Here is a 23,574-nt window from a genome sequence, read left to right as displayed (position 1 = left end):
TTGATGCCACTAATCAATGCACATTACTTCCAAGGACAAATGCTACTTTTAAGTATTCCACAAGTAAACCCAGCAAAGTCTGAAAAGATAAGTATGCATGTACTCCTATTTTTAAGAGGACATTGGAAACCTAATGTCCATTCATAGGAGGGTTGGTTGAGTAAATAATACATCCATTATGATGGAATACTACATAGCTGCTTTAACAAAATCTCTTATGTGGCAATGTGAAATATGTTGAGTGAAAAATCCAAGCTGCACAACAGTTATGCATATGACAGGCCCATTCATGTAAAAATTAATGTATACATTTGCACTAGTAAAGATATTTTCAGGGACTGACTACTCACAAGACACTTAAAAGTAATTATCTTTGGGGAATGGGATAAAAAACTATTTGCGCTGTTTAAATTTTTACCCTGAACACATATCACATGTATAATACATGAATCAAAAATGATTAAAGTTAATAATTGTTTAAAGTGCTTTTTCATACAGAAATGAACTTCCAGTGTATTTACTTCACATATTATAAAACCACTAAGCGTAGCCAGCATATCCTAATCTATTCAAAGTAAATATTAACAACATTGTGATTCTAAAGACATCTATAAAATTCATGAGGACAAGAGGACTTGTCCCCCAACTTCATTAGCTACATGTAAAATAAATTTCTGCTCTGTAAAAATATCTGGCTGAACATTCTTCACTGAATCTTATAAAAATCTTCAATCTCGTGGTGGCGGAGAACTCTACATATAATCAAGTTTGAAGACAGGTTCTTATAATGCACTTAAAAAAACTAGAAAGTTTCTGCCCTTCCCTTTTAGTGTCTCACATATATATCGTGGTCTCGACACTGACAGCACTAACATCAGTCTTACACTGAACCAAGTGCGTCTTGCTGCTACTTGGTAAAGGAACTTGCAGATACATCTGAAATACTGTCTCTTGAAAATATATCCACAGCTCCACAATTTGGAGGCCAGAAGCCAGAGGTGGTTTAAAAAAAAAAGAGAGAGAGAGAGAGATTCAGGTTAGATTTAATGAAATTAAAGACTTAAACATATGGTGGCACTGGCCCACTTAAACAACGGAAGTCCCAGGACATCTCAGCTATGCTATGAGACCACAAATCTCTAGAGATCAAAGAAAATTTGAAGAAAGAATAAAGGTGGAAGGTACTTAGAAAGAAACCCTAAAGGCAACTTCACAAAATTGTCGGGGGGAGGAGGGAAATCCAGCTTCCGATGTTGGGAACTAGACAAGAGAAAGAGGACTAAATGGAAGTAAGTGGAAAGGCAAGAGAAGACACATATTTCAAAAGGAGGGGATGGGGGAGGGAGGGAAAGACGGTACCGAAGAATGTGGGGACAGGGGAGAAACAGGGGTGATGGGTCAGGGAGCAGCCGGGGTTTGGGGCACCAGGAGGGCTAGGCTGGGTGGAAACCGAGGCTGCAAGGGCGGGGGAGGCTCCCACCGGGAGAAAGCGGGAAAGGGGCGAGGGGAACCCAGCGGCCCGCCCCACACCCCACATCTAGTCCCAGTGGTATAGGCCTCCCTGGGTGCCATGCACTCTTTGATTAACATGGCTCAGTTCCAGGCCCCTTATCTGACAAGATAAGACACAATGAGACAAGAGGGGCTTGCACTGAGAAAGGTGGGGTCCCGCGTTTAGTAAATGTGACTGACCTGGCCTGTATTCTTCCTGTGCCTGGGCCACCTCGCCCCTGAAGGAGCCACTGGCACCCATGTCCTGCCTGCCCTTAAAACAGAGGCCCCATTTCTGGGATCAGTTCTGGCTCAAAAAAGAAGCAGCTGATCTGTTCTAAGCTCATATTCTATGTCAGCATCAGGCCCTACTTACCAATAGCTTGGGCTGAGTCTCTGGATTGTTCCTGGCCAGTTCTCTAGGCCTGAGTCTCTGACTTGGAAACCTTCTTAGTGATGATGATAATAAGAGTAAACACTTGCCTTTAGTTGGTATTTTACCATATGCCAGGCTCTGTTCTGAGCACTTTTCATGTTCTTGGTTTACTTAATCTTTACAACCATCTAATAAAATAAGTACCATTAGTAGTCCCATTTCAAAGATGGGGAAGCTGAGGCATGGAGAGTTTAAATGACTTGCCCCAAATCACACAGCTAGCAAATGCTGGAGTCGGGATGTGAAGCCAAGCAGCCTGGCTCTGGAGCTTGTGCTATTAACACTCACCCTACAACAGTTTAGTGAAGACTATAAACATCTATGGTAGACTCAATTTCCCAAAGATGGATGCAACAGTATCTCCCAACCCACATGCTTTTCTTACAGTGTCACTGTGACATTCATCTCACTGAGCAGTGGGTCATATGCTCAGCGCGGGAGATTTCGGCGCCGCGGGCTGGCCGGCCTCCTCCTCTGCCGCCTGCTAGCCCCTCCCCGCGGCCCGAGGTGTGCTCCCCAGCTCTAGCTTCCTAGGTCTCTGAGACCCTAAACCCCCACTCCCCGGGGAGGAGCTCCTTTGAAACCCACTTCCCACTTAAATTCCACTCCCGGGTTCCCAGATTCCTCCATCTGTCAGACCCTCTGACCCCCCACAGGACTATGACTCAGGCCGCCCCTTCCTCCCGCGGTGCTCACCAGTGACTCACACCTTCGGCTTGTCCGGGAGAGGTGTTACTCAGCCCTGGCCTCTCCCGCCAGGCCTCGCCTCCCCAAACCAGGGTCGTCCTGAGTTGTCCACATAGCACACATGCCTCCATCCCCTCCCCACCCAGGATCCGAGACTATTCCCTTGAATTCCTTGTTTCGGGGTCCCGTTCTTTCAATGATTGGGAGAAGTTGAGAGAGATAACCCCTCCCTAAAGCAACACTGGTTTGCAGGGCTGATCTACATGTTTATTGATTCCTACCGGTACTGAGGGGCCCAGAGACCCGATTTCAATGGCATAGACAGTACACCCAATCTTCCCTTTACTACTGGAGCTGCCCAAATCGGAGAAGGCAATGTTCAGATCAAAGGGCACTTTTCCTGAGCCCCGACCGAGTACAGCGTTTTGAGGTAAGGGTGATAGTGGAGAAAATAATAATTCATTTTTGCCTCAAAAGGACCCTGGTAGGGAGGAGGTTCCACATTGGGTGAGATGGAGAGTACTACACTTCTGGCAGCCTGTAGGAAATTTAAGTTCCTATCGACTATCCTGAAGTTCTGCTCTCTAGAAGTCTACTTAAAACATTTGCATTTAAGTGTATGATTTTAAACGTTAGCTGTATATTAGAATCCAGGCCAGTACGTCCAGAATCTCTGGGCTGAAGCCCCAGGATCGCTATGCAATTGTGATTGCCAGCCACGATCTTTTAAAGGATTCTAATGGATTGGTGGAGAAAACTCCTGTAGAAAGTTTTAGCTGTATCAGTGATGAGTTCTCTACAAGAGGTCTGCAGACCTATCTTTGTAGAATTGATGTTTCTTAGATGTGACAATTTGTTTTTCTTGTGACACATTACTCCTTTAAAGATAGACCATTATGTAGATTAATTTGGGGTAGGTTTTTTTTTTCTCCTTGATATTTATTTATTTAGGTCAGCCATGGTCATGTCTGGATTGTGAGGAGGCTTTTTCCTCACCCAAGATTATTAAGATTTTGGGAACTACTTACCAAAACCATTTTATGACTAGGTTAACAGTGAAATAAAATGAATTGTCCAGAGACTTGCTTAGGGTATGGCCTGATCTCCAGTTACTTTTTAACATCTGTGGTACGTGTTTTATTGGCAATGACCCTGTAGATTATATATATTTGTTTAATAATTATTAAATTATAGAAATTCCAACGTAAGTGTACAGATAAGTCAAGATAGGGAGCTTGTTTTTTGGTGAGGCAAAGCATAATCTTATTATTTCAGGTTACAAATAAGACAAGTTAATGGCGACATCAACTGCTAGAATATGAAATGTCAGCCTAGCCTTATTTTAATATTGTAAGTATCCAATCAAAAGGGAAGGAGATTTTTAAGGGTAAATGAATAAAGAGATCCCCAAATGGCAGAAATTCCTATAAACTTGGGGTGAATATCAGCCATCCTGACAATTGAGACCAGTTGTGGTATCCAGGAAGCGTCCAAAGTGGGAACTGCATTTTCAACAGCAGGCCTGCCAGTTTGGAGAGTTCCTAATGCTCAGCCTTCTGGGAATTTATTGCACTTAGAAACCCATTTCCCATGGAGAGAGTCCTGTTTGTTTTATGAGTATTATCTCTCCATAAGAAAATAGCTCAGATATTGTATAATGGCAGCCCACAAGGATATAGGTTTATGTCCCAAGGAGATTAGATGGTGGAAGGTAAAGAACCTTGAACTTAAGTTGAATATTTAGTTTCTTACTACTTAATGTGAACTTGAGTGAGCACTTAATGTCTCTAAGCCTCAATTTCTCATCTACCAAATGGAATAATAATAACTGTTAAGGTATGATATTAATCACAGTAGTTCTGACATTAAATTATAATTGGAAATGAGATGGAGGGGTGGAAAACCTTAAGTTTTATTCACTCCCCATTAGCTGTCATTGCTTTGGGCCAGTTAACTGTGAACAGCCAGCTCCTGATGCCTTTCACTTCAGCTTATTAGACCCAACCCTACCTCTATTCAATTCTGGAGGCATATTTGCTCAGAGCATTTACAACCCCTTGTGAAAAAGGGTGAGGTTGGGGAAATGGAAGACTTGAAGTTTTTCTCAACTGGGATATGAAATCTAGGTAATTTAGTTTTTTTTTTTTTTAAAGTTTATTTATTTTAGAGATTTAGAGAGAGAGAGAGAGAGAGAGTGGGGAGAGGGGCAGAGGGAGAGAATCTTAAAAAGCAGACTCCCTGCTGAGCACAGAGCCTCACATGGGGCCTGGGGCTGGATTTCACAAATCCTGAGGTCATGACCTGAGCCAAAACCAAGAGTCAGTGCTTAACTGACTGAGCCACCCAGGTGCTCCGGTAATTCGGGATTTTTGGTGTTCGTTAGAAGGTACTGCACAGCCTAGTCATGACCTATTTATAATACAGGAGGCAAGTCTTAACGAGAGAGCATCAGAATCTTCAGGTACTGCTCTTGGTTTTAGGGTTTTCGTGTTAATGGAAATGGCTGGAGAAGTTGGGCTTTAAAAACCCCTGTGAAAGCTTCTCTCGGCTGGAGCAGAATTTGGTTTTGTCTGTCATTTCTGGTTTATTGGCTGCTGAACGTAAATAAAATAAGATTCTCCCAAATGAGCAATCTGTGAATTTTTAAAAGTTGCTCCAGGACTCCAAAAGAAACTCAACGACTTGTTCTGGTAGTTGTAAGCACATGTGCTCTCTGTATCACAACTTATTATGAGGGTCAGTTTAAATAAATAAATGAAAATGTTATAACCGATAACTGTATACAGATATGAGGTGATGTGTTTTTTACAGGTGTTTGTGTTCATAGTTAACATGGTGTGATGAAAAAAGTTGCCTTTGTTTTCTCATTTGTAAAAGGAATAATACTTCATAGGGGTATTGTAGAAGTTAGGATAATATTTGTAAATGCTCATGGCATGGTGTCTGCATAGTACTCAATAATTATCAGCTATTATTAATTAGATGGATTTTAGGGTTAAATAAGAAATAGACCTTAGACAAGTAATTACCCTTAAAGCTACATGTGATATAGATGTACGCGTCATACTTGCGTGAGTAGAAAGTGTATTTGTATATTTTCTATTAGTCTCCCTCCCAATTATGCAGAATAAAATAGTACGTTGATGGATTAAGGAGAGTTAATAGGCATTGGGCTAATAAATAAGATTTCTAACTCTTTCTAATATTGATGCTAGTTGTTGCTTAGATAAGAGCCAGCAAAAGACATGAGAACTGTTGAGAAAAGTTGTTTGATGAAAATAAAATGCTGAACTGTTTACATTTGTTTAGCTGCTTTTTATCGAGACTTTCAAGCCCGGGTCTGAAGCAGTCTGTTACGATCAGAGCATGCCAACCAGGGGCAAGTGAAACCTTCATATTCCCAAAGGGCACTACACACAATAGTCAGCAAATTGTTGAATTGAACACAGGCAGGGGAAATTTGGATTCGATTAGTCTCTTTTGCTCTCTCTGTTTCTCTCTCTCATTGTTTTATATATGAAATTTACTGAATGTCTGCAGGTGCTTGGATACATTTTAGGGAGGTGTAGACTTTGGAGGCTAGGATCACAGGCTCCAAGAGCCAGCCAGAATGAGAGTTCAAATAATGACTTTGCAACTTGCATGCTGTGATCTCGCCCAAGTTAATTAAACGTTCTCAGTTCCAGTTCCCTCTTCTATAAAATGGAGATAACAGAAGTACCTTCCACCACGTGTTAAAATACTTGGCATAGTGCCTAGCACAGAGTAAATGCTTAATAAATGTTAGCTGTCATTACTGATACGGATTGAAACCTCCAAGATTTGTAAATTTAATTCTGATTGCACATCTACTTGTTAGGTTATTATGTTTTTATACTTCTATTATATAAGCAGTCATGTTATAGCAATGTATAATAAGTTGTGGTTAAGAAAAAAAATTAAGTTTGATATGATCATCGTAGAGCATTTTAAGGCCATTTTCAGTTTAAAATGCTATAGTTCTTTGTCCAGAGTGGTAGCTACTAATCATTGTGGTTATTGATCACTTGAAATGTAGCTAGTTTGAAATTAGGTGTGCTTTAAGTGTAAGGTGCAGACTAAATTTCAGAGACTTAATAGAAAATTGAGAATAACAATCTTGGGGTGCCTGACTCGGTCAGTTGGTTAAGCCTCTGACTCTTGATTTTGGCTCAGGTCATGATCTCAGGGTTCTGAGATTGAGCCCGGAGTCCAGCTCCGTGCTGAGAAGGGAGTCTGCTTGAGATTCTCTCTCTCCCTTTCCCTCCACCTGTCCTGCTCCTGCGTGCTCTCTCTCTTATTTATTTGAGAGAGACCGCGTGGGCATGCACACGTGCATGAATGGGGGAGGGGTAGAGAGAGAGAAGGAGAAGCAGACTCCCCGCTGAGCAGGGAGCCCAACATGGGGCTCCATCCCAGGACCCTGGGATCATGACCTGAGCTGAAGGCAGATGCTTAACCAACTGAGCCACCCAGGTGCCCTAAATAAATAAATCTTTAAAAAAGAATAACAATTTAATATTGATCACATGCAGAAATGATAACATATTGGGTTAAATAAAATATGTTCATTATACTTATTAATAAGTGATAATTATTAACTACATTAACAATTTTTCCTGTTTTTACTTTTTAAAATATGACTATTAGAACTTTAAAATTATGTATGTGACTTGCATTTGTGGTTCACATGGTATTTCTTTTCAACAGTACTTTGCTAGAGAGTAAAATAACCAACTAGCTATACACAAGTGTCCTACATACTTTGTTAATTTAGATTTAAGAAGTGACTTGTCAACAAAGTGAAAAATCAGTTACCTTATAGTGCTTTCTGTTGCTTCCAGTTTTCCGACTTAATTCTCAGGGATTTGGAGACATGGTACAGTACTTCCTGAGCAGTGTTCCTTGCTTAGGAATTTCCTTTCCCTGCTGGTTGGACATGAAAGAGATTTGTGAACCTCTGGAAAGTAAGATTCCAGATTTGATCCTCTAGAATAAACCCTTATAAGTTTAAGTCAAGAACTAGTTAAGAGCTGTGGGAAAGAAGAACACCTTTTATTTTTTTTATGTTGATTATTTTCATCTAAATGCGGTGAATGGTTTAAAAACCGTCATTCACTGTATTTTAACACCTGAAATAAAAATAATATACATAGCAGAAGAATTTAGTTTTCAGCGTTTTTCTGTAGAACACATGTAGGTTGAAAGTAAAAGGATGGAAAAAGACATACCATGCAAACAGTATCCAAAAGAGAGCCAAAATGGCTATCGTATCAGACAAAATAGATTTTAAGATAAAATTATCCGAGACAAAGGATATCTTATTACGATCACAGGGTCAATCAATCAGGAAGACACAACAGTTACAAACACATGTACCTACCAAGAAAGCCCCAAAATACATGAAGCAAAACTTGACTGAATTGAAGGGGGAAGTTCAACAAAATAGTTGGAGACTTCAGTCTCCACTCTTAATAATGGGTAGGACCTCTAGGCAGATGAACAAACAGAGACACGAAGAACACTATACACCATCTAGACCTAACAGACATCTGTAGGACCCTCCATCCAACAATAGTGGGATACATACTCTCCTCAAGTGCGCAGGGAACATTCTCCAGAAGAGATCACATGTTGGGCCATAAAACAAGTCTTGGTAGGTTTAAAAAGACTCAAATCATACAAAGTATGTTCTCCGTCCTCAGTAAAATGAAATTAGAAATCAAGAACAAAAGGAAATCTGAGGAATTCACAAATAAGTGGGAATTAACCAGCGTCCTTCTAAATAACAAATGGGTTGAAGAAGAAATCACAAGAGAAATTAGGAAATACTTTAAGATGAATGAAAACAAAACCACAGGAGACCAAAACTTATGGGATGCAGTGAAACCAGTGCCTTTGGGAAACTTTAGAGTTGCAAGCATCTTTAGTAAAAAAGAAAAGAGAGCTCAGATCAATAATGTCACCTAATTTCTTCGAAACTAGAGAAAGGGCAAACTAAACCCAAGCAAGCAGAAGAGATGATAAAAGCAAGAAAGGAAATAAGTGAAATGAGAATTAAAAAAACAAGAGGAAAAAAGTTTTTCCTTTGAAAAGATCAACAAAATTGACAAACCTCAGCTAGACCAAGGAAAAAAAAAAAAAGACTCAAATTACTAAAAAATAAAAGGGGCTATTAATATCAAACTTTCAGGAATAAAAAAATTATAACGAAATGCTATGAACAATTGTATGCTAACAAATTAGATAACATGGATGAAATGGAAATCCCTAAAAAGTCACAACTACCAAAATGAATTCAAAAAGAAATAGAAAATCTGAGTGGTGGGGCACCTGGGTGGCTCAGTTGGCTAAGTGTCCAACTCTTGATTTCTGCTCGGGTCATGATCTTGGGGTCCTGAGATGGAGCCTCGCATCCAGCTTGGCACTCAGTGTAGAGCCTACTTGTCCCTCTCCCTCTGCTCCTCCCCCTGCTTGCTTGTGCTCCTTTTCTCTCTTAAATAAATAGAATCTTAAAAAAAAAAATCAAGAAAATCTTAATAGACCCATAACAAGTAGACTGAGTTAGGAATAAAAAAATTCCCACAAAATTCCAGGACTAGATGGCCTTATTGGGGAATTCTGCCAAACGTTTAAAGAAGAATTAACACCAATCCATTCTAAGCTCTTCCAAAAACAAGAAGCAGAGTGAATATTTATTCTATGAAGCCAGTTTTAACTTGATACCAAAGCCAAAGACATCACAAAGAAACTGCATACCAACATAAATATTGATGCAAAAATTCTCAACAAAATCCTAGCAAACTGAATTCAGCAATAATATAAAAGGAATCATATATCATGACTAGGTGGGATTTATCCTAGGAATGCAAAGTTGACATAACATAAGAAAATCAATCAATGTAATATACCATATTAATGGAATAAAGTATAAAGACCACATGATCATCAAAATTGAGGCAGAAAAAGCCTTTGACAGAATCCAACACCCTTTCATGATAAAAACACTCAACAATCTAGGAATAGAGGGAAACTTCCTCAAATTGCCATCTATGAAAAACCCACAGCTAATATCATACTTATTGGGGTAAAAAATGAATGCTTTCTTCCTGACATCAAGAACAAGACAAGAATTTCCATTCTCACCATTTCTATTTAACATTATACTGGAGAGTCATAGATGGTATGATCTTGTATAGAGAAAATCCTGATGAATCCACAAAAATGTTATTAGAACAAATAAATGAATTCAGCAAGGTTGCAAGATACAAGATCAATACACAGAAATCCTGTATCATATACTATCAATGAACAATCAAAAATGAAATAAAAAATCTCTGATAGCATAAAAAATGATAAAAATACTCAGATCAAGTTTAACAAACATATAAGACTTGTACACCCAAAATTATAAAACATGGCTAAAGAAATTTAGAAAGATCTAGGGGCGCCTGGGTGGCACAGCAGTTAAGCGTCTGCCTTCGGCTCAGGGCGTGATCCCGGCGTTATGGGATTGAGCCCCACATCAGGCTCCTCCGCTATGAGCCTGCTTCTTCCTCTCCCACTCCCCCTGCTTGTGTTCCCTCTCTCGTTGGCTGTCTCTCTCTCTGTCAAATAAAATAAAAAATAAAATCTTTAAAAAAAAATTTAGAAAGATCTAAATAAATGGAATGACATCGCATGTGAATGAATTGGAAGACTTCATATTAAGATGGCAATACTCCCCAAATTTATCTACAGATTTAAGTAATACCTATCAAAATTTCAACTGCTTTTTTTTTCTTTAGAAAAAGCTGATCCTAAAATTCATATGAATTGCTAGAGACTACACATAGCCCAAATAATCTCAAACCAAACAAAAGTTGAAAGACTCACACCTTGATTTTAAAGCTTACTATAAAGCTACACTGTGATACTGGCATAATGATAGACATAAAGGTCCATGAACTTGAATTAGAACTTCAGAAATATTTGTGGTCAATTGATTTTTGAGAAAGGTGCTACGATGGTTGATTTTTATGTTTCAGCTTGGGTAGGTTATGGTGCCCAGTTGTTTGGTCAAACACTAGATGTTTCTGTGAAGGTGTTTGTAGATGTGATTAACATTTACAGTCAGTTGACTCTTAAGTAGATTACCCTCCATAATGGGTGGGTCTCACCTAACCAATGGAAGGCCTTCATAGCAAAGGCAGGTTTCCAGAGGAAGAAGCAGGACATAGAAACACCTTTTGGTTTGCTCTGTAAATTTCAGACTCCATACTGCAAAATCAACTCTTGCCTGAATTTCCACTTGCTGTCCTGCCCTAAGGATTTTAGACATGTCCGCCCCTGTAATCACATGAGCTAGTTCCTTAAAATAGATCTCTTGATACATACCCTATTGGTTCTTTTTCTCTGGAGAACCCTGACAAATACAGGTGCCAAGGCCATTCATGTGTAAGAACAGTCTTTTCAACAAATGTTGCTGGTGCAATTGGACATCCACATGCCAAAGAATGAAGCAGAACTGCTACCTTGTACCATATGCAAATCTCAAAATGGGGCATAGACCTAAATATAGGAGGTAAAACTGTAAAATTCTTAGAAGAAAGCATAAGGCCTTTGATTAGGCAATGGTTTCTTAGATATGGACCCAAAATTACAAAAGACAAAAAAAGAAAAGATAAATAGGACTTCATCAAAATTAAAAATTTCTGTGCTTCAAAGGAAACCCATCAGGAGAGTGAAAAAGCAACCCATAGAATGGGAAAGAATATTTGCACCTCCTATATCTGTTAAGGGACTTGTATCCAGAATATATAAAGAACTGTTACATTCAAAAACAAAAAGACACCCGATTAAAAAGTAGGCAAAACAGACATTTGAATAGACCTCTCTGCACAGAAGATACATGAATGCAAATGGCTAGTAAGTATGTTGAAAGATGTTCAATGTCATTAGCCATTAGGGAAATACAACTCAAAACCAAAAAAAGGGTATACCACTCGGCTAACTGTAATAAAAAAGACACTAGCAAGTATTGATGAAGATGTGGAGAAATTGGACCCCTCATCCTGGAACCCTGGTACATTGCTGATGGAAATGTAAAATGGTGCGGTCAAGTTGACAAACACTTTGGCAGCTCTTCAAAAGTAACACATAAAGTTACCATGTGACCCAGCAATTCTACTCCTAAGTATGTGCTCAAGAGAATTGGAAACATATGTCTACACAAACGCTTGTACATGAATGTTCATAGCAACATTATTCATCATAGCCAAAATGTGGAAATAATCCAAAATATCCACAAACTGATGAATAGATAGACAAAATGTGGTATATCTATTTGGCAATAAAAAGAAAGTACTGAAACGTATTGCAACATGGATGAACCTTAAAAATATTATGCTAAGTGAAAGAAGCCAGACACAAAAAGTCACATATTTTTTGGTTCCATTTATGTGAAATGTCCAGAAGCAGCCAATCCATAGACGCAGAAAGTAGATTCGTGGTTGCCAAGGGCCGGGAGGGGAGAGGAGGGAAGGTGGAGTGACTGCTAATGGATATGGAGTTTCTTTTGGGGCGATGAAAATGTTCTGGAATGTGATAGTCATTATGGATGCAAAACTCTGAATATACTCAACAACTGTACATTTTAAAAGTGCGAACTTTATGGCATGTGAATTATATCTCTATAAAGGTGTTATTTTAAAAAATGTTTTTCTTTAATGATCTGAAGGAAATTGATCCAGACCTCAATTACTATTTTTTTCTATTTTCACATGGTTTTTAATTCAATTCAGAATACATGGATGATAGCGTTCATAACCTTCGAACCTGAGCATTCCTAAGCCATTATTTTGCAGAAAAGGGACTAGGTTGATATGATTTAGTCTATGTGTTTTCCTCTCCATACATGTGCTATTTATAGCAAGCATCTCACAGTTTGGATACTATGATGGGCGCATTTTACCTCATGCATTATGATGGCATTCACAGTGGAATATCAATTGTGACATCAGTCTACGGCTCAAATTTGCATATACTGGCAGGAGAGATTTTTAGCTGTCTGTAGTTAATGAGGTAGAAGCAAGAGGAACTTCATAATATAGTTCATACTCTTCCATTCCACCCACACTATGTGTTGACTGCTTTATGCCACACTTTACTGTTAGCATTTTTTTAACCATTTTACTTATTTAGCAAATATTTATTGGGGACTTTCTCTTGTGGGCACTCCTTGTGGGGATTCAGTGGTGAGCAGGACTGAGTTCCCAACTTCATGGAGCTTATATTTTAGAAGAAACCAGACAATAAAAATTCAACTGAATAGATTAGATAACTCATCCCAGTGACCAGTGAAAAGAAGACAATGGGTCAAGAATGACTTGGTGGAATTGGGTGCTACATTGGGGGAGATATTCGAGCAGAGACTTGAAAGATGAGACAAGTTGAAGAAATGGGAGAAATTCCTATTTTCAGCAGAGGACACAGCAAGTGCAAAAGCCTTAAGACAAAATGGAGTCCGGTGTATTCCAGGGAGGGAAGAAGGGTACAGCCAGAGAGGAGTAAGCCATGAGGGGAGGGCTGAGAGGCAAAGAGGGGCCAGATCACCCGGGACGTTGTGATCCTTCAGTAGTGTGACTTATTCTAAGTGGAACGGGTTAAGTAAGGGATATGACTGGTTTTAACAGATCATTTAACATTTATACAGTCATAAAAGGTGGTTTTGGTGCAATATAGAAAACAGTAGGAGGGAGTAAGGAGGCTGGGGGAGCATTAGGAGGTCACTGTGGTACTCAGGGCAGAGAATAAGGTGGCTCAAACTACAGCAATCGACAGTGTCCAGAGTGGTCTGATTGACATAGTTTGTTTCCGAAATAGAGCAGGATGTAGGGTGCAGAGGGAGATCCAAGTTTTGTGGGACTGGAAACTTAACACAGTTTGTGGGCCCCCTATGAGAAAAATGAAACACTGAACATAAAAATGAGGTCCCCCGGGGGGCTCCGTGTGAGCGAATGATCTGGAAGTTTAAGCTTCATGAGCTCCCTGGTGAATCCTCCTCTGGAGGAAGTAAGATAGAGAAGTTGAAGCTGCCTAGGATTTGGGTCTGAGAAATGGCAATGCCACTAAAATGAGGATGCGTTTGGGGTAAGATCTGGTGAGAAGAAATTGAGAGGCGAGTTTCATTCATGGTAAGATTGAGATGCCTAGGAGACATCCAAGTGGGGATGTCCGCCAAGCAGTTGGACAGGGATGCCAGGAGCTCCGGAAGAGGGTGGGGCTGGAAATACCCACTGAGGCATCATGTTCATGGCATTTAAGGCTGCAGAAGTAGTTGGCATCGCCTGGGGAAGAGACAACAGGGTCAAAGCATCAGCCCTGAGACATCCCAGCATTAAGAGGCCAGGCAGAGGTTTATAATTCACACATAATAAAAATATAATCCTAAGAGGGAACTGACGGTAGTACATTGAACATGATTAGTCATCTTAAATTCTAGTTCCCTTTTGGTCTCTGGTTGGCCAGGGATTAACACCTAGGAATCCACTAATGAATGTCAAGATAGTTGGAAGAACAAGTAGGCACAGATGTTAAAGAAAAAGTCAACCCTATAACATTTTATTTGAAAGGATTATTTTTTATTTATATGTATTTTTGTACTTCAGGGGTAATAGTATTTATCTGGTGCTAAGGAAATACTATTTTCTCTAAATTTTCTTCAGCTACTCCGCTCTCTTACAGTCTAATCTACCTTTCTACCTCTCACTTAGAAACAATGCTATAACAATACGGAACTAACATAATTATTTAAAGATATTAGTTCCAACTAACACTGAGATGTCAGATGCTGTCCTCCTCCCGTCTCAATAGAAGTGTGTATCTAATTCGCTTTCTTTATGCTGACGTTTTTGCTCGATTATCTGAGAGATAATAGTTCCTGCCCTTTTAAAGAATGTGGAAAGGGAGTGGGGAAAAGCAGAAATGTGTTTTAAGTCCTCACTGCCACGTAAAATAAGAATGATATTGCAACCATGTTGTAGAAAGGCTTATGTTACTTGGATTCAGCTGTAAGTCAAGTATTTTCTTTTAAAACAGAACTGCATATAGGAAATCTTGACAGAGCACAGCTTCAAAGTGGAATATTGATTGGTACTTGTGTCTAAACACCATCATTATAGAGGGATTCCATCATTTCTTATTCAGGTTGGATTCAGGCAGAATCAGTTGCAGGCACTTCTGTTCTTCCGGGAGCTCGGCCCTTATGCATTGACTGTGTAGTGGTTCTGAGCTTCAGAATCAGGGCTAAATCTCTTCCAAGGAAAGAAAACTACTCTATTTAAAAACAGAAAAAAATGACAAGACTTAAACTGCTAACTTGAAAAGAAGCTTTAGAGGAAAGGTATCTTTAAGTGATAGGTTATTAAGTATATTAAGTCAAGGTAAAGAGAAAGTGAAAGTGGTCCTATTTTTAACAGGTGGTCAGGGGAGACCTTTCTGAAGCGGGGACATTTTAACATCTGAGAAGGGATGGCTTCATGGAAATTAATTTTCCAAAAGAGCAAAGTTATATCAAGGATTTGTATTAAAAATGCTCCACCGTTTTGTGTATCAGATTTGTTATTCACAATGTCTTAGCCAATGAGACCTCGTGCCCTTCTGTGTCTGAATGCTAACCTTCTGTGCATTAGCTCATTTGGTCGTCATGTTTAACCAATGAGGCTTCAACCATTTTTTCATGAAAAAAAAAATGCACTGGGGTCAGGGGATCCTGGTTCCAGCGGGAGTTGCCCCACTAACCAGCTATGATGCTGAACTTGGCCCTCAAGGCTTCTCTAGGCCTCCACTTGCTCATCTGTAAATCGGGAGCGTTGAACTCCATCCCTAGGGTTATCTTCCCAGCCCCAGCACTTGAAGGCCATTCAGTCAGTTATCACACTGTGTTGAAATAGGGTGATGACTACAGAAGCCACTTAGGGTTGCTCATCCTGAAATGAAATTGCTCTGGATTTCTGAGATTTGAGGTCTTATATCACTGCCTGCTTTTCTCGAAGTTTTTTTTTTTTTTCATTTTCCTGTCAGTCACCTGCCACTTAAGGTAGCTGCCAACATAAAATGACGGCTGTCTCTTCTTGTCAGCTGCTCCCATCATCCGGTTTGCTGTGTGCTTTGGAAACCAGCTAACCATGTGCATTAAAAGGCTATGAAACAGGCAGAGGACAGAGCGGGACATATAGAGTACCTCGCATGAGCTTTATGACAATTATTATTTGGCCACCCAGGTATTTTTAATTCGAGGGTTCACAACTGTGTTCCAGCAGTGTAACTCTCCCACAATGCTAACACAGTGCTGTCTCCCACTACTAGAGTTATGGAAGTTCCGACACGTGTACGTATAAGCAAGTGACAGAACAATAGAGCGAAACTGATTAGAAAGGTCTAAATTAATCTCTGTGTAACAAGGCATTGCCATTGACAAGTCCCCTGCATCTAATAGTTTTCTTTGTAATTTTGGCTTTTTTTTTTTTGAAGATTTTATTTATTTATTTATTTATTTTAGGGAGAGGGCATGTGTGAGTATGGGAAGGGGCAGAGGGAGAGGGAATCCTGGAGCCCAAAGCAGGGCTTGATCTCATGACCCTGAGATCATGACCTGGGCTGAAATCAAGAGTCAGACACATCACCAGCCGACTGAGCCACCCAGGCGCCCTGACTTTTTTATACCTAGTTAGGGGATTAAACTCTAGGAGAAGCAGTTAAGGAAGGTAATCCATTAGGTTAGTAGTCTTTTTACTACTTAGTGGTTGATTTCATTTTCCCACAATGAAAATGAATTATGTTTTCCTTCATTTGCTTGACTAGTGATCTCTGAAGATTAAGATAAAATGAACTCAGCCTCTGAGGGGACACGACCATATGGTATTTAAATATTTTTAATATTTTTAGAGGCCTAAGGTAGGACCTCTAAAGATTTTAAATAGAATTTATTTTGAGGCACTTGAGAAATTAAGAGTCAGCCCTTAAAAGTCAAATTTTAAGGGCTTTCCTTCTATAGGAAAGTACGATAGAAAATCCTGGTGTATTGGATTTTGGCTAGTCCGTGAATAAATGGTGAAATGATCATGAATATCACAATTGTAGGAAAAAGCAGGACCTTTTTTTCATAAAGGAAATAGCGCAATTAGCTGTGGCCAGAGACAGAACAAGGTCTGATCGTGATAGTCTTACTTGGGTTCTGCAAGGATCCTGATCAGGGACAACAGCTGTGCCCATACATGGGTCCTGGAAAGGTTTCTCCCCGGAACCACCTAAATGAAATAAAACCTTATTTCTTAGTGTTTCGAGGTGGTTACACGCATAGTTAGGACAACGGTCAACATTCTTTTGGGCAACCCTAATCAAGTGATGCTTGAGTACATGAAAGCAGTTGGCAGCTAATCTAAGAAGACACAGTATCAAGGAACAATGAGCAGTCATGGTATTCTCACTCTTTCATTCTTGGTTTCTGTCTAGTAAGTTCTCTGTCCTTTCCCTTCCTCGTCGATACTACCCTGGGGACTCCAGGAGGTAAGAGAGCTAAAAGGGCCTCCTAGATCTCACACAGAGAGACTTCCCCATCCAGAACCACCCAAATCGGTCCCTTGATATGGGTCAAGTTCTTAAAATTTTTCATCTAAATTTGAGGTTTGGGGATTACTTACAGTAGTCAGAGCTGTTCTCGGCACTGTGGCTGTTCCAGTCGTGGGATGTCATTAACCCCACAGTTCCGGCCTCATGGCTCAGAGAGGTCACCATGGAGACATCTGATTGCAATTATGACCCGCGGCAGGCAAGCAGTGTCATGCTGTTGGCCTGTGTCAATTTGCCCACCATACGAGCTTTGTAGTCCATCCAGGCATCCAGATATTATAGGTTAACCAGTCTGTTCCCAAAGCCACAGACGGCAAAGAGAGCTCTGACCTCTGAGAACACAAAAAGCATGTTGTCGAGGGCTACTCAGATTGGGAGCACATGTTGTCATCAACGTCAGCTTTGAAACTATAGGAGTAGTTTCCTTATCTACGGATTTCATTTCTATTCTAGTATTCAGCACCAAAAAGAGAAACTGATCTCTAAAGTAAAGATAAATTTCTATGGAAACAAAAGAAATTCCCTATTAAAAATGTTTTTGGCAGTTTGGTTTATAGTTCAAGTTCTTACACTTACCAAGTTTGGCCTAGATTGTCCTGGTTCTGCGACCTAGTTTGGCTACGTCTAGCATTCCATCCTTCTGTTTATTAATTCTCGTAGATAACTAATTAAAGCTAAACTTTAATTAAAACTCAGCTTTTTGGGGTTTTTAAAATTGTTTCATAGGACATGTTCAGACCCTTCTGGATGGGACATATTTTTAATTGGAGACATTTGAGGTCTAAGCACTTTCAAGGTCTCTGCAAATCCTGAAATTTCCTCGGCTCCATTGCTTGCTTCTTTGTCCTCATTTCTGTCACATGTTCTGATGTCTTGGCTCATAGGCAGGGGTGATGGCAGCGAGATGTCCTTGTGGCTTTTTGCTCCAGGATCCTACCAAGAATCCCAAACCAGAACTTTTGCAGCTTAGGAATCACTGATTAAATTATAAGGTGGCTATAAGGTGTACGAAGAACACATTAAAAGAATGAATTCCAGTCCTCCCTCCAGCCCCTATGATATTGACAGTCGTTTTGTTTTTTGAAAGGTGCCGGCTGACCTTGGCTGCTGTAGCTGACTTCGGGCATTACAAACCTACACCAAAGACCGGATTCAGGGGAATAGCTATTGATTTGTTCATCAGCGGGCAAAACAAGTGCGGGAATAGTTGAGTAGGAAGTATCACGGTGGATAAAGGTAGGCTAGAGAATCAGATATGGGGATGACTTTGGTGGGTGTTTTGCATTATGGCCCTGTTATCCTTTTATGCCACAGATGAGCCAGAAGAGTCTTGGGTAATCAGAAAGCTCTGTGACTTGTTTTTCTTCTCCTTTTTTAAATGTAAACTTTCTAATGATCATTTAGATGTTTTGCCCTTCTTCAGTTAACAATAGTTCGGGTCCTTCAAGCTGTTCATGTAGCCTTCATAACATTTCTTTTAATACTGCTATTGGGGATGGTGGTTTGCATGTCAGTGCTGGAAACTATAAATGGCCTTTTGTCTTAAAAAAATAAAAGAAAAACTCCTATACTCAATACTTAAATATTCAAGGAACTCATATTGTGTTCAAGTGATCAGCTGTGGTGCCTTCAACTGCCCCAGAACTGGTCATAATTTTTTACTCGTAATTCTCAAATCTTACATCTACCCGCTCACAAGTGGGTACATCCTTATTTCCTTCCTACCATCATGAGCCTTATTTTTGGGACTGTTCAGCCTACAGATTAAAAAAAAACAAAACAAAACTTAAAAATATTTTTGAAATGTTCACATTTAAATGAAGCAACATGATAAATTATTATAGAGATGAAGGGAAAGGCCTGGAAGCGGAGGGCTGGCTTTGCCCACCCATGGCCGTACCCTTCGTGAACATGTTCGCACTGAGCCCCTGCTGAACTGCTTATCTTGAGATGCACGTTACCATGTTACATCATTCATTTAGGGACACAGCTCGGCTATACTCTCGGCTGGGACTGAAGATGGATCACATCATAATGTAATTCAGACAAAAACCGGGCTTGTCTTTTCAGGCAATAATTTCAAAGTGTCATAGAAAATGAAGCACCTTTGCCCACCGGCCCCTTCTGTGTCAGTTTTTGCACCAATACAGAGAGCCTGCTTTGCAGGACTCACTGCTCAAAGGGCCTTCCTGAAATGTATCTCCATGATCCTCTACTCCAAAGTTCATCGCTGCAGGAAGTGGGGACCTTTTGAAGCATTTTATCTTCAGCTTCCATTCTATGACAATCCAACGTGAGATATGAAGATTCTTTCCAACCATAGATTCATAGACTTAGAAAGAACTGGGATAAATCAAATTCATTTGATTAGGACCCATATAATTTATATAAGGGAGGATTAGGTCTGAAGCAAGCCAGAGAGTAAGAAGCTAGTATACACTTAAGCTTTCAAAAAGAAATTTTTCTGGGCTCCTGGGTGGCTCAATTGGCTCAGTGTCCAACTCTTGGTTTTGGCTCGGGTTGTGATCTCATGGGTTGTGGGATCGAGCCCTGCTTCAGGCTCCTTGCTCAGTGCGGAGTTGGCTTCAGACTCTCTTCCTCTGTCCCTCCCCCCACACGCACACATGTGTGTACTCTCTTACTCTCTCAAAATAGGTAAATAAATACATCTTTTAAAAATTTTTTTTTTCATGGGAGAAGGATCTGAATAACATTTCTCCAAAGAAGATATATAAGTAACCACGAGCATGTGGGAAGATGCTCAGCATCATTAGTCATCAAAGAAATGCAAAGCAAAACTACAAGGAGATACCCCTTCACTCACCAGAATGGCTACAATAAAAAAAGTCATAATAACGATATTGGTGAGGATGTGGAGAAATTGTAACCCTTCTTCACTGCTGCTAGGAATACAGAATGGTGCAGCCAATTTGGAAAACAGTCTGGCAGTTCCTCAAAGCTAAATAAAGAGTTACCATTTGACCCAGCATTTCTACTTCTAGGTATATACGCAAGAGAAATAAAAGCATATGTCCACACAAGAACTTGCACATGAATATTCATAGCAGCATTATTCATAAAAGCCAAAAGGTGGAAACAACCCAAATGTCTAGCAACCAATGAATGGATAAGCAAAATGTGGTCTATCCATACAGTGGAGTATTATTTGGCAATAAAGAGGAATAGAGTACTGATATACGCCACAAGAACGAACTCTGAAAACATTATGCTAAGAAGACAGTCACAGAGACCACATATTATATGATTCTATTTACATGTAATATTTAGAATAGGCCAATCCATAGAGACAAAGTAGATTAGTGGTTGCCAAGGGTTGGGGGAGATGGGGGTGCAGGGAGTGATAGCTAAAACATATGGAGTTTTTTTGAGTTGATTAAAATGTTCTAAAATGGGTTCCATTTATTGTTGCACAACTATGAATATACTAAAAACCGTTGAATTGTTCTATCTTATCTATCTATCTATCTATCTATCTATCTATCATCTATCAATCTATCTATCTTCTACCTATTTATTTTTTGAGTAGGCTCCACACCCAGCATGGAGCCCAATGCAGGGCTTGAACTCATAGCCCTGAGATCAAAACCTGAGCCAAGATCAGGAGCCAGGAATTGGATACGTTACTGATTGAGCCACCCAGGTGCCCACAATGGTGTACTTTAAGTGGGTGAATTGTAGGTTATGTAAATTCTACCTCTAGGTTTCCTAGCTCCGTTTTTTATTATCCTGACTGCCAGAAAATTCTTTTTTATATTCAGCCTCACAGTTTTTGCTCCCTGTAATCAAAACTCATTCCTTCTTGTTTTGCTTTTAGTAATGACAGAGAGAAGTAAAAGAAAAACCTTCCTTATCTTGAACCATAATTCTAATACACAAAGGTCATTATTAAATTATATGTTTAGGGGAACCAATTTCAGTGTCTTTAACCTTTTCTTGTAGAATCCATTTTTACACTGTTGATTGCCTTTGTGGTCTTGTTGCTCTTGTTGCTTCTTAACCTCTGGGCCCCAGGGCCTTCATCTGTAAAATGAGAACATTGGACTAGAATTCAAAGACCCCTTCCAGCTCTGAAGTTGTGTGAATGCCGGTATCCTTTGAGAAAGCATGGACATAGGAGATAAAGATATTTTCCTGAGCCATTGTAGGCATATCTAATCAGCTATGAAAAGAAGCTGGAAACGCAGTGTTTTGAAATAAGTGAACATAGCGTGAAGTGGGCACAGCAAAAGACTGAGAGGCAGGACACTTGATTTCTGCTTTTATGACTTGTGGGGAGATTTTGGAAAAAGCACATGGCCTTTCATGTACACTTTCTTTTATGTAAAGTGGGCATCATAAAACCTGCATAGCTCCCTCTAAGACACGTTCCCATTGAATGATTAAATGAGCAAATATTGTAATGCAAAGATTTTAACAATGGTTTCTATGCAGTTCAAAAAAACCGATGTCATTGCCAGGCTTCTTTCCTTCGAAAGATTTTTTTTTGGGGGGGGACCCATTTCACTTTGGTCTCATCTCCTCTTAAATTTAATGAATATGGTGTAGTAAAACTTAAAGCAAACATGAAAAGGAAAGCTTAATGAAATCATGACAAATGTGAATAGAGCTAAGAACCTAAAAAAATTAATTAAAATATTTTCCTTTTGAATTTGTCCTTGTGAAAGTCTATGTGAATTGTAAAAATTGTTAAAGGTATTTCTAGTGGACCCTTCCTCCACAGCTCTGTGGATTTCACTGGTAAGCTGTCTTATGTTTTTGGTCAGATCGCAGACACCAGAAGTCAAGGGACCGTGTCTGATTTCTCCTTTGTAACACCTCAGTGCCTATAACAATGCGTATACCTGGTATTTACTCAGTAAGTCCTGGTGTTCTTTGTTGCCTAGTAATGGAAGAGATTCAACTGATAAATGTAAACATAAAAACGAAAATTTTGCAGTCCAGATAGGTTTTTTTGTGTGTGTGGGCCTACTGATTTCTGAGGACCTTAAAAACTAATTTAAAGCACCTTAGGCAATGACAAATAGGATATTCATGAGGCCAATTACATAATAACAAGACTTAGAAAATGGAATGACAGGCACAAGTGTTTACACACCTAAGTGAGGACTGATCTTCAAAGTAGGGAGACTGTATGCTTTTTCCAGTGATCGCACCGTTGCTCAAAACAGTATGGAAATTTCCATGCTGGGAATTTTGTTCAGTCAGATCGCCATGTTTAGGAGAGTCAACCTCATCACTTGCACTCACACAATGTTGTTACTTGTGTCTTTTTCCTTTCTTGTAAGCTTCTGAGTTATCAGAGAATAGGACGCTTTGTCCAGGTGACATTGGCACTCTGCCAATTACTGTATAATTGAAGTTAGAGATGGGCTGCCTAGGAGGGAGGCAGATGGACATCCACAGCGCTGAGACTGACGTCCTTCTGGGTGCTTTCGGGGTGTTACTGCATCCTTAAAACAACTGTTGGAGATAGGTGGCATTTTGTTCAAGAATCGGGGTGCATTCAGGAACATACGCACGCGTCCTAGGTCCTAGACGAGTCCGGATGGGCTTTGCCAAGTCTGAAGCTGCTGGGGGTCACCTGGCACCTTGCTCACTGTTGCCTGGGAGGCCCTCTGGGGACGCAGCAAAACTACCACAGCTCCTTAGCAGAGCAACAGGCCATGCTCGTGAATGGCAGGGGTGGTCGCTAGCTTCGGCGGAGGTCCCCAGCCCACTTTCAGTGCCGGGACTAAACGCCTTCACCTGGATAGGGCCAGGCTGTCCTGAGGCCCCTCTGCTCCTCCAGGAGCTGGGGACACACTGTCTCCCCTTCTCAACCCTCGCTGGTTTTCTTGTGCTCCCCTAGGTGGTCTCGGGTCCTCCCAAGCTCTTGTTTAAGGATAAACTTCATGGATGGCCGCTTCAGAGCTTTGCTTTCTGACTTAAAAAAAAGGAAAGAAAAAAAAAAGAAAGAAAAAGAAAAAAAAACAGGTTTTGGCTGTTTTAAAAATTGTTTTAAAACAATTGTACAGGAGTGCCTGGATGGCTCAGTCGGTTAAACGTCGGACTCTTGATTTTGGCTCAGGTCATGATCTCAGGGTCGTGAGATGGAGCCCCGAGTTGGGCCCTGCACTGGGCGCAGAGTCCCTCTCTCCCTCTCCCTCTGCCCCTCTGCCCACCCCTCTCTAAAAACAAACAATTGTACATGTTTAGGTCAATTGGAAAAAGTTTAATGTAGAAATGTACTCATTAAAACGGATTATGAGACACCGTTACAGTATAAGGCCATTTTTAGGTCTAGTAGACCACACTGAGGGTCTCTGAATGGT

At 40.1% G+C, this 23,574-nt stretch overlaps 1 long non-coding RNA gene across 1 annotated transcript; it reads left to right on the top strand.

The window, feature by feature from the left end:
• The first annotated feature begins 2,365 nt into the window (after positions 1–2,365).
• Positions 2,366–18,786, top strand: LOC103657584. The gene is made up of 3 exons (XR_566900.1): positions 2,366–2,434; positions 2,867–3,044; positions 18,330–18,786. It is a non-coding gene; the product is annotated as an uncharacterized LOC103657584 (long non-coding RNA).
• The last annotated feature ends 4,788 nt before the right edge of the window (positions 18,787–23,574 follow it).

This window comes from Ursus maritimus, unplaced genomic scaffold (genome assembly GCF_017311325.1).
Source record: "Ursus maritimus isolate PB19 unplaced genomic scaffold, ASM1731132v1 scaffold_10, whole genome shotgun sequence".
Taxonomy (NCBI): Eukaryota; Metazoa; Chordata; class Mammalia; order Carnivora; family Ursidae; genus Ursus; species Ursus maritimus.
Note: the sequence above shows the minus strand (reverse complement) of the source record. Positions and strands in the feature narration are given on the sequence as shown.